We start from the raw sequence: 9,796 nt of genomic DNA, 5'->3' as shown, positions 1-9,796 counted from the left end.
CCCACCCCCCACAAAAAGAGAAAGATCAAATCAGTAAAGGTGACAGCATTAAAGATAGGGAAAGGCAGAGGTTTTAACATGAATGAAAAAATGTCAAAGGATGAAATTTCACAGCTGCATCCCCATCTGTAAAAGGACAAACAAAAAACTAGATCCAAAAATCCCTGCACTTTGGAGATGTTCAGATCCATATCCGTGGCTCAGAGCCACCTCTCGTACAGATGTTTTGTTGCATTGTCTTTCAGGCAAGCACGTAAAGCCATTTTTTAACTACTGTCACCTCAATTTTCCCTAAGTCTTGAAGTTTGGATAGTTCAGGTAGGAACATGAAATGAACAGGCTCTTATCCAAAACCAGCCCGGACTTCTAACCTGCTAATGTTCACCCCTTACTAATGGCAGCACATAGTCTGTAAGTGCTAAACCACCCTGCCTTCTGCTTGACTTGAGAATAACATGACTAATGACATCTCTAAAATTAACTCAGAGATGCATAAGCTTTTGTAAGCAGGCATTCAATTCATCAGATGCCGAGAAGGGATATGTGGTTTTACCATTGAAAATAGATACCTGTGCAGGGGCAGTATGCTACTACTGAGGACAATACAGTTCTGTAGACACATTAGGACTGATGGATGGCCAGTAAAAGGACCAGGTAGGAGGTGGGAATCATGGGAAGATATGCAGCTCAATTAAAACTCTTATGGGGGTACACAGCTCTGTAAGAGGGCACAGCATAGCCAAAACTCTGCTGGCTTGTGCATGGAGCCCTTGGCACACCCCTTTTCAGGTACCTTTTTCTGCAGAGGCATTAGCAGAGAGCAGAGGCCACATTCCCTGAAGGAGTTCCCACATTCCCAATTCCTATAAGAGGAAGGACTTTGCTTATTCCTTCTCCTTTATGTTCCTTTGAATTGGTAGGTCAGAATGCGTCCTCAGCTAAAGCAACCCTTGTGACCGTGTCCTCTGTGCAAATCATTGCAAAATTAATGATGAATTAAACTGTTACCAACACAATTACAGCTCATGAAAAGGCATTCAATCAATACACAGAGACAGATTTATTTAGTTCTGTGCTATTTATCCTCATATTTAATTTGTGCAGTTTACTACATCCCATTGACATTAATAGGCACATTCTTTCTATAAATCTTGTGCTCTAACATTATAAAGTTTTCATTTCCCAGTCGGCTGCACACACTGGCAGTGGCTTAATGTCTTTATATAATGTCTCCTTTATTAAATAAAAAAACTCTTACATTTCTCCAGTATGTGTAGAGGCAAGAGTCCTTGCAAAGTCCAAGGCTAGATTTTCAGAGAAATATTCTGTTCCTATTCATTTGCTCATCTGATTTATAGCTTTAACAAATAGTTCCACTGAATGGTAATTACCGCACTTCTTTGTAGAAGTAAGTACCTCATGAATTCCAAATTGTGCTATTATCTACAGCAGGCAGCCATCGCTTTCAACAAATAAAAGGAATCCATCATTTGTGAAATAAATTTCTGTTTTAGGGACATAACTCTGAAAAGTTGTCCCAGTGGCTCAGTTTGTTTGCAGTATCAGGTAAGACTCAACTAAATCACTCCAAAAGGTGTTTTGTTCCTATATGAAAGGTCACTGTGGATGCAACAAACACAGCAGATGAGCATTTTTGTTGGTGAAATGTTTTGAGAAATGCAGAGTGAAGACTTCACAGGATGTAATTTTTCTATGATAATGAAGCAATTTAACAGCAAAGATTTCCTCAAAAGAAAGACAAAGTCTCTTGTCTGTCACTTCATTTTGTAAAGAAAATGCTTGGAAGCAAACCAGTCAGAGGGGATTCACATCTGAAAGCCAGTCCTCTGAGCACAGTGAGGGAGCCCAGCAAATTTCAAAGAACATCTAACCAAGATTGTTGTGTCTCAACTGAAATACGAAAAGATTTTAAAGCTTTTTCCTTTTTGTCTGAGGCTGTAGGAGGCTTGTTTGATTGGAGATTGGCCTTTGTTGTCATCACTGTCTCTTGCAGTTGATTAATGTAGCGACATCCTCTTATTTTTGTCCTTTGGCTCACAGGAAAAGAAATTATGGCTTCAGAACATATTGGATAAAAGCCAATGATCAAATGATTTTGCTTCTGTGCAGCAGGCTTTAGAGAAATTGTTCTCTGACTAGTAATTTCCTGGGTGCTGTTTTTGACATAAAGTGAAAATACTCTCTTCAGCCAGGTACAGATATTAACTACACTTTTACCAGCCTAAGTGATTAGAAAATGGTCTACGCCCATAACAGAACAGAAATTCAGTACATACAGGCTGGTCTAAAAATGGCATAACCTGGTCTAAGATAGACCTGGATCAAGGTGCACTCAGACTTAATTAAATTAGATTAGACTGGTGGATCTAACTTCAATACCAGCTCCCTTATTGATTTTAGTTAGTTCACTGTCCACCAGCATGCCAGGCTCCTATATGGGCCCCTACTGCCCCCTCTCATAAGGAGGGGCACTAGCACTTGCCCTGCTCTCAGCTGCTCCATCTGAGTGCCCAGTGTGCTTTACCCCCAAGCTGTCATAGAGCCAAGTCAGCACAGATGCGTTCCACAGTCCTGCTCCTACCTCTGGCCAGCTGTCAGCCACAGGCAGGCAGCAGGAATGGGGAAGGGTGGCATCTGTTTTCCCATGCATGAACCTCAGTACCTGGGCACTTGCGTCCCTGAGCCATGTCCCTGTGCTCCGTCATGAAGCTTCCCACAATGTACATGTGCACCTGACACAGAGCCCAGGAGAGCCCCTGTGCTCAGGTGCAGGCCCATAGAGCCCTACCAGGTTGCCAGGCCCAGGTGAGCATGCCTCCTCCCACTGCTGCATCATTTGTCAGCCACAGGCAGGCAGTGGTAGGTCAGGTACTTGCCTGAGTCCAGCCACCCAGTCAGGCTCCATGGGCTGTGCCTGAGCACAGGGGTTTCCTGGGCTCTGTCAGGACTGTGTGTACACTGTGGGGTGCTTCCTGATGGGGTGCAGGGGCATGGCTTAGAGATGTGGGTGCCCAGGTGCTGGGGCTCATACACAGAAAAACAGATGCCTCCCTTCCCCATTCCCACTGCTTGTCTGTGCCTGAGAGATGCCAGTGGCTCATAGATGATGCAGTACGAGGTTGGGGGCATGGTTGCCTGTGCCCAGTAGCCAATCAGGGGTGGTCCAGGGGCTTGGCAGTATCCAGCAGCCTGAGGAGCCCGCGGGGCATGCTGGGCGGCATGATCCCAGCAAGATAAGCATCCAGTTTCATCTTGAAGGTGTTCAATGAAGGCGCTTGAACCACCTCCGGTGGCAGGCTGTTCCAGACCTTGGGGGCTCGGACAGTAAAGAAGTTCTTCCTTATGTCCAGCCTGAAACGGTCTTGAAGTAGTTTGTGACCATTCGACCTCGTCATCCCTTGGGGCGCTCTGGTGAACAAACGTTCCCCCAGATGCTGGTGGTCACCCCTGATAAACTTGTAGGTGGCCATCAGATCACCCCTGAGCCTGCGCTTTTTCAGGCTAAAGAGCCCCAGGGCTCTCAGCCTGTCATCGTAGGGTCTGCTTCCCTGACCTCTGATCATGCGCGTGGCTCTTCTCTGGACTCTCTCAAGCTTCTCCACATCCTTTTTGAATTGTGGAGCCCAAAACTGGACACAGTACTCCAGCTGCGGCCTCACTAAGGCCGAGTACAGGGGGAGAATGACGTCCCGGGATTTGCTTGAGAAGCATCTATGGATGCAAGCCAGCGTTTTGGTCGCTTTACTAGCCGCCGCATCGCATTGCAGGCTCGTGTTCATCTTGTGGTCAATTATGACCCCCAAGTCTCTTTCTTCCATAGTGCTAGCCAACATAGCACTGCCGAGCCTATAAGGATGCTGCGGGTTTTTTTTCCCAAGGTGGAGAACCTTGCATTTATCGGCGTTGAACACCATCAGATTCTCGTCCGCCCACTTGCTGAGCCTGTCCAGGTCAGCCTGGATAACCTGCCTGTCTTCTGGTGTGGATGCTTTGCCCCAAAGTTTGGTGTCATTGGTGAACTTGGCCAGTCCGCTTCTGACTCCAGTGTTCACATCATTAATGAAGATGTTGAACAGTATGGGTCCAAGGACAGAGCCTTGGGGGACCCCACTGGTCACAGGACACCACGATGAGTGACTTCCATCGATTACTACCCTCTGGGTCTGACCCCGGAGCGAATTTTCCAGCCAGCGGATCGTGGAGGCCCCAAGGCGACAATTGGCCAGTTTCTCCAAGAGGCGATCATGGGACACCAGATCGAAGGCTTTTTTGAAGTCAAGATATATGACATCAATCTCTTCTCTGTTGTCCAGGTGATAGGTCACCTGGTCGTAGAAGGAAATGAGATTGGTCAAGCAAGACCTACCCGCAACAAACCTGTGCTGGCTATCCCTTAAGATGTTGACGTCGGCCAGTCCATTAAGGATGGCCTCTTTAATAAACTTTTCTAAGATCTTCCCCGGGATAGAAGTCAGGCTGATGGGCCTATAGTTAGCCTGATCCACTTTCCTCCCTTTCTTGAAGATAGGCACCACATTGGCCTTCTTCCAGTCTTCGGGCACTACACCAGAGCTCCAAGAGTTTTCAAAGAGTGCTTGCAGCCTGCATACCCCCTCACCAAAGGATGAATGTGTATTCTGTTTGCTACCAATCTACACTACGCTACTTACAGAAAACTGTGTAACATAGATAGATTCTGGCTCAGGCTTTTTGATTGTCAGTACCTAGCCTAGGGGCCTGGCCCACATCATCTCAGAGTATAAGGATAAAGATTAAAATGATGAGTTCAACGTCATTTACTTGGACTTTAGGAAGGCCTTTGATTTGGTGTCCCATGAGGCTCTCAAGGTAAAATTAGGGGACTATGGTTCTCAACAATTCTATGGTCAAATGGGTGGGAAACTGGCTGCAGGGTCGGACCCAGAGAATATTAATAGATGGATCTGTGTCAACCTGGTGGATGGTAGCCAGTGGGGTCCCCCAGGGTTTTGTACTTGGACCACTGCTTTTCAACATCATCATCAATGATCTGGATGTGGGGCTGAAAAGTATGCTAGCAAAGTTTGCCGATGACACTAAGCTGTGGGGAAGTGCGGCCATGCCTTGGGGAAGGCTGATGATCCAGGCAGACCTAGACAGATTAGTTAGATGGGTGGACCAGAACCAGATGCTATTCAACACTGAGAAGTGTAAAGTGCTCCATCTGGGGAGGAAAAATCCGCAACAAACTTACAGGCTTGGTGGTGCTACGCTAGCTAGCATCATGTCTGAAAGAGACCTGGCGGTCATAACTGACCATAAAATGAATATGAGCCACCAGTGTGATGCTACAGTTAGCAGAGCAAACAATACACTGGCATGCATCAAACGATGCATCTCAAGCAAAACCAAGGAAATTATTCTCCCAATCTACTCAGAATTGGTGAGGCCACAGCTGGAGTACTGCATCCAGTTCTGGGTGCCACACTTCAAGAAGGATGTGGAGAAGCTTGAGAGAGTCCAGAGAAGAGCCCCTCATAGGATTAGAAGCCTGTAGAGCAAACCAGATGAGGAAAGGCTGACATCAAACGATGCATCTCAAGCAAAACCAAGGAAATTATTCTCCCAATCTACTCAGAATTGGTGAGGCCACAGCTGGAGTACTGCATCCAGTTCTGGGTGCCACACTTCAAGAAGGATGTGGAGAAGCTTGAGAGAGTCCAGAGAAGAGCCCCTCATAGGATTAGAAGCCTGTAGAGCAAACCAGATGAGGAAAGGCTGACAGATATGGAATTGTTCAGCCTAGAAAAGAGAAGACTTTGCGGGGATTTGGTGGCAGCTTACAAATATATCAGGCGAGATCATTAGGGGCTAGGCAAACAACTATTCACCAAAGTGCCCCAGTGGAAAACCAGGAGCAACAGTCATAAACTCCTAGAAGAAGATTTCAGACTGGATATAAGGAAAAACTTCTTCACAGTTCATGCAACCAGACTCTGGAATAGACTCCCAGTGGGGGTGGTGCAGGTACCTACCCTGAAGCTCTTCAAAAGGAGACTGGATGCACTCCTTGCTGGGGTTTATTTGATGTCAGTAGTCTTTCCTGCCCAGAGCATGGGGGTTGGACCTGATGATCTCATGAGGTCGTGTCCAGCCTTAAACTTCTGTGAATCTGTAAATCTGTGAATCTGCATAACAGTCATCACTGAGGGGGGAGTGAAAACCTATCTATTTCACATACACATTATATTAAACAAGAATGAAGATATATTAATAAGTAGCATCAAGGTTCTTTTTTGCTTATGAAGGTTGGTTATTAGGACATTTCAGTAGCTTATTGTGATTTCTTCAAGCCATTAAAATGAATTACAATTCATTCTGCACATAACAAGGAATAAAAGATGGGCCTCTGTGCTATTGCTTTTAGAATAGGAGTTTTGAAATATAATTTAAGCCACCTCATTATAAAACAAAGTCCCTTCTCTTTTTGCTGTTTATTTAAGTACAGAACCATAATTTGCTATTATATTCCTCATTCAAACATGAGTTAATGACTGAATAAAATATGCAGGCTCCAGGGAAAATCAGGAACAAGAACATACTTGATGAAAAGAATGTAATGCCTAGTACAGTCTCTTGGAGAGCCAATTCCTGGCTTTGCATACCACTTACTTCTTGCAAGTAAGTGCTTGTAAGAGCAAAAAGAAGTAAAACACCAACCAGGCCCAGCCATTAAAATGGTGCACTGTGCATAGTATTGAAGATTTGTGTATTTCAGGGCTATTTCACAGCTATTGGCCCAATCTGGTGGTGGCATAACCAATATAGATGATTGGTAACTGGTAAAGTACTGCAATATGTACTTCATTGGCATTCAATGGGTGCATGAAGGAAGTGTAATTTATACAGTTAGGGATGATATAAGAGAGTTATAGGATCAAGAGTAACCAACAGTTTGTAAAATAAATCAGTCCTATTTTTATACTGTGATGCAGACATGCATATATTAATACTTTCACCCTTCCTAATACTCTCATGACCAAATTCGCTATGTCTTTAAACAATGCAGCTTCCAATGATTTCAAGAATAAGGTTGACATGCAGCACAGTATTTACTATCTGTGCTTTGTACTTGCCTTCATTATCTAGCTAACTTTTACTGGTGGTCATTTTTAGTAGATAGATCTGTCTCAGTGTTAAAAATGCAAATCCTTATCATGTAAGAAAAATATGGCACATCCTCCAAAAACTCTCTGAACTTACTCTTTAAATATTAAATGGGTACTCAGAGATTTTACAAGCAAACCTATTAATTGGTTCAGGAGTTCCAATTCAGTAAAAAATGGGTTGAGGGAGTTTGGAGAACAAAAGGGTAAATTTCAGCTGCTCTGAACTTCTTTGGTGAATTAAAGAAGTAGCTGTAAACACAGATTAACTGACTAATATTCTAAGATGCTTTATGACTCCATAATGAAATCAAACTAGCAGAGTGTATCATAAAACTACACCATAAAAATGTACCATAGCCAGACCACAAAAGTTAAGATAAACATTAGGCCTGTGTGAAGCAGCCAGTATTTGATTCAGACTCAGCCAATTCAGGGGACAGTGATTTGGTGATTCGGATCACTGTCCCGAATTGATTTGGCACTGATTTGGTGTGATTTGGTCACATGGCCATAGACTATAATGGGGAATCACTAAAATATCTATAACTGTCATTTTTTTGTGGAATTGGATGAAAGCAGCAGGGATGGTAGCCCCTTCTAAGGGCATGAAGTCTGCCAGGTTTCAAGGAGATAGGTGTAGGGGCTTTTGTGAAAGTATACCTCACACTGTTGAAAGCAAAACTCATGTCACTTGTGTATGTTAACTGGATTTCTGGTTGTAGCCATGTTGTTCTAAGGAACAGGCAGGCAAGGATTTTTGAGTAGACATGATATATTTTATTAGACTATCTGAATAGTTGGAGAAATATATTTTGGCAAGCTTTGGGGTTTAAAAACCCTTCATCAGGCTGAGGAAGCATCTGCAGTTGGTGTGTGTGTGTGCATTCTTCCAAAATGGAATGAATAGTAAAGAAGCCAGAGGCTGGTATTCAGGCAAGAAAGTGAGTCAGTGAAAATGTGAAATTGAGGTGTCGGGGGGTTAGAAACAGGCTGCAAGGGGAGGGGATGAAGCAGGTAAAAGTGGAGAGGTACCTGGGGAGTCAGATGTCAGGCAGGTTATAGTGTGTCATAAATCCAATGTCTATATTGACTCCATGAGTTTTTGTATCAAGGAGGTTGTTGAAGTAAAATTCATAGGCTCATCTATGAAAAGTGTTTTGTAAATTCAAACAAGCACCGAACCTTGTTAACCTCATCATCAGAAGCAAACTTTCTACAGCCCCAAAACACGCTGATTGGATCCAGACCATGACATGACAAGAAATGCAAAACCTGCCAACATATCTCCAGTACCCCCACAATTACTACACTCCACAAGAGAACCATCACCATTCCTCGATCTTACAGTTACACCTCTAGAAATGTTATGCATCTCATCCAGTGTATCAAATAACCTGATAGAAAATACGTAGGAGAGACCAAACAACGACTGTGCACCAGAATGAATGCACACCGGACATCTATTAAAGACAAGAACACCCAATTACTAGTGGTGGCACATTTCTCACAAGAAAACCACTCTCTCTCCAATCTCTTAATTCTGATCCTCAAAGGGAATTTACAAAATACCTTTTATAGGCAAGCCTACAAACTTCACTTCATAAATCTACTGGATATAACGATGAGGGGTGTGGAGCACAAACTTATATTCCTCCTCCTTCTCTAGAATTTCTCTGGCTATAGCACTCAGCTCCCCTGCTTCCAGATCCAGCTTCTCCTCTGGCACTAGGAGGCTCATGCTGGGAGCCGAAATTAGGGTGGAGGAGACTGTCATGCTGGTGCTGCTGGCTATTTCTCATGTTAGTGGAGGTGGTATAGGTGTAGTGATAGGTATTGCTCCCACCTCCTTGCTCCCACTGGCAGTAGAAGACTTATCGCTGCCAGGAAAGAGGGTGCATCTATGTTTGGATGGGAGGGTGGGGACTTGCAGCTCTCCCCCTACCTCCTCTAGTCCCTCTCCCTCCCCTGCCAAAAGACCTGGTACCTGCCTTTCCAGCATGCTTCATAATGTTTGCTGTGCTGGAAAATTTGTGTGGGTGTAATATACTTTCTAGCTGTAATATATCTTCTATCTGTTTATTATACTGTGTGTGTAATATATCTTCTATCTGTTTTATATGTGTTTATGTGTAATATATGTGCTTTCCTGAACAGTGATGGATGACACACTTCCAGGGAAAACACAGCTTTCTTTTTAAAAAGTGTGTGTGTGTGTGTGGGGAGGGGGAGGGGGCTCGGGGGGAATAACAAGAACAAATAAGAGGATTTGGGCAGAAGAATAAGTTGAAAGGAATGGGTTGGATAGGGATAAGTAGAGAGATTCTAGGCAAGGGTAATTAGTAAGGTGTATCCAATCCTTTCCAAGAGGAGAGACTAGCAAGAGACTGACTTGGAAGTCAGCCACTGCAGCCGGTACATTTGACACGCTGTTGCTTCGAGACAGACAGCTCACAAAAGGCAGAGAAAGGCTTCACACAGAGCCTTATATGCTGTTTCTACGTCCCTCCCCTAGAGATTGGAAGGGAACTGTGGATTTAAGGAATCCACAGCATACATACAGGCTGGGGAGTTCCCTTCTTGAAAGCACAGAGGCGGAAAGGGATCTCGGAGTCATTATTGACTCCAAG

At 44.2% G+C, this 9,796-nt stretch overlaps 1 protein-coding gene across 14 annotated transcripts in view; it reads left to right on the top strand.

Moving 5' to 3' along the window:
- PDE1C (phosphodiesterase 1C) overlaps positions 1 to 9,796 on the top strand; it is a 306,544-nt gene that overhangs the window by 235,988 nt on the left and 60,760 nt on the right. The window lies entirely within an intron of this gene.

Source organism: Alligator sinensis, unplaced genomic scaffold (genome assembly GCF_000455745.1).
Source record: "Alligator sinensis unplaced genomic scaffold, ASM45574v1 scaffold86_1, whole genome shotgun sequence".
NCBI lineage: Eukaryota > Metazoa > Chordata > Crocodylia > Alligatoridae > Alligator > Alligator sinensis.
This window is presented reverse-complemented; position numbering and strand designations above follow the sequence as displayed.